This window comes from Babylonia areolata, chromosome 34, assembly GCF_041734735.1.
Source record: "Babylonia areolata isolate BAREFJ2019XMU chromosome 34, ASM4173473v1, whole genome shotgun sequence".
Classification (NCBI taxonomy): Eukaryota; Metazoa; Mollusca; class Gastropoda; order Neogastropoda; family Buccinidae; genus Babylonia; species Babylonia areolata.
Window position 1 is genome coordinate 20,194,185 of NC_134909.1, and position 2,500 is coordinate 20,196,684.

The 2,500-nt window shown below is 40.2% G+C and overlaps 1 protein-coding gene across 7 annotated transcripts in view; it reads right to left on the reverse strand.

Moving 5' to 3' along the window:
• LOC143277426 (neogenin-like) overlaps positions 1-2,500 on the reverse strand; it is a 64,359-nt gene that overhangs the window by 45,707 nt on the left and 16,152 nt on the right. The window lies entirely within an intron of this gene.

Consider the following 2,500-nt stretch of genomic DNA (forward strand, 5'->3'; position numbering starts at 1 on the left):
ACTAAATAGTGTGAAAAAGAACAACTAATAAAAAGAAAACAACAACAAATGAATCAATAAAAAGATAGATAAAGAAATCAAACAGATAAAGGAAGAAGAAGATAGATTAGTAAATAAAACAAATAAGAAGATAAAAAAAAAGGATAAAAAAAATACGAAGAAAACAAATAATATAAAAATAACAAATAAATAAATGAATAAATGAGTGAATGAATAAAAAAAAATATTTAAAAAAGGAACAACAAATAAACAAATGAATGAATGAATAAAAAATCAACAACAACAACAAACAAACAAAAAAACAAACAAACAAGATATCATTATTTCATGAGTACACAGGGGACGAAATCTGAGTAAAAACAACAACAACAACAACAAAAAAGAAACAACAAAACAAACAAAAACAACAACAACAACCAAACAAACTGAAAACAACTAACACGATTAAAAAACAAAAGATGACCATACAAATAGATAAAAACAACAACAACAAAAAAACAACAACAAAAAACCCGTACATGAATAGAAAAAAAATATCTCCGATGAACCCACAGGGCATGAAACTTAACTACGAAAGAAAAACAATTAATAAACAAATGAATCAATCCATTTTGAAAACCCAAAATCAATCATCTGTCGAGTCCTCAAGGGGCGAAACTCATCGGATCACAATAGGCATCACGAATTAATGCCTCTCTCCCTTGGGGCGAATTTAAAAAAGGCTTCCAGTTCCTCGAAATTAAAGAAAAAAAATGAGGCTGAGAGAGCAAAGGATTAATAAACAATAAAGAATGATAACTCTTTCCAAGGGAAACAACTTCAAGTCAATGCTGCTCATGCTAGCAACCAATTCAGCTAACACACAGGTAAATAAAAGGTACGTTGGAACAAACCCAGACACTTCCTCAAAAACGGAAGCTCCGGGCTTGTCCCTGTAGTAATCAATTGAAATGACAGAAGAAATGTACATACACAAATTAAGTTTTTATTCAAGACTGGCATAACCTTTATTAATCCTGAGTATGCTACACAGAAAATACAGACAATACAGAACAAAGACATGGTCGCCTCGTTGGGTATGTGACTCGAAATTACAGAATAAAGAGGCTGGGAGAATAATAAGTAAAAACAACAATAAGAAGGAAAACAAGAATAACAACAGTTGTTTCTTTACCCCCCTCGCCCCCCCCCCCCCCCCCCATGACCTCCCCCCTGCCCCCCCCCCCCCCACCCCCCCACCCTCCCACACACATACACACACAAAGACATACTGTTAAGGTTCCTGCTCATGATCCTGTAGGCCACTACACACACACACACACACACACACTGACGTACTGTTAAGGTTCCTGCTCATGATCCTGTAGGCCACTACACACACACACACACACACACACACACACACACACTGACATACTGTTAAGGTTCCTGCTCATGATCCTGTAGGCCACTACACACACACACACACACACACACACACAATGACATACTGTTAAGGTTCCTGCTCATGATCCTGTAGGCCACTACACACACACACACACACACACACACAATGACATACTGTTAAGGTTCCTGCTCATGATCCTGTAGGCCACTACACACACACACACACACAAACAAACACACACACACAATGACATACTGTTAAGGTTCCTGCTCATGATCCTGTAGGCCACTACACACACACACACACACACACACACACACACACACACACACACACACACACAATGACATACTGTTAAGGTTCCTGCTCATGATCCTGTAGGCCACTACACACACACACACACACACACACACACAATGACATACAGTTAAGGTTCCTGCTCATGATCCTGTAGGCCACTACACACACACACACACACACACACACACACACACACACACACACACACAATGACATACTGTTAAGGTTCCTGCTCATGATCCTGTAGGCCACTACACACACACACACACACACACACACACACACACACACAATGACATACTGTTAAGGTTCCTGCTCATGATCCTGTAGGCCACTACACACACACACACACACACACACACACACAATGACATACAGTTAAGGTTCCTGCTCATGATCCTGTAGGCCACTACACACACACACACACACACACACACACACACACAATGACATACTGTTAAGGTTCCTGCTCATGATCCTGTAGGCCACCACACACACACACACACACACACACAAACAAACAAAACACACACACACACACACACACACACACACACACACACACAATGACATACTGTTAAGGTTCCTGCTCATGATCCTGTAGGCTACTACACACACACACACACACACACACACACACACACACAATGACATACTGTTAAGGTTCCTGCTCATGATCCTGTAGGCCACTACACACACACACACACACACACACACACACACACACACACACACACACACACACAATGACATACTGTTAAGGTTCCTGCTTATGATCCTGTAGGCCACTACACACACACACACACACACACA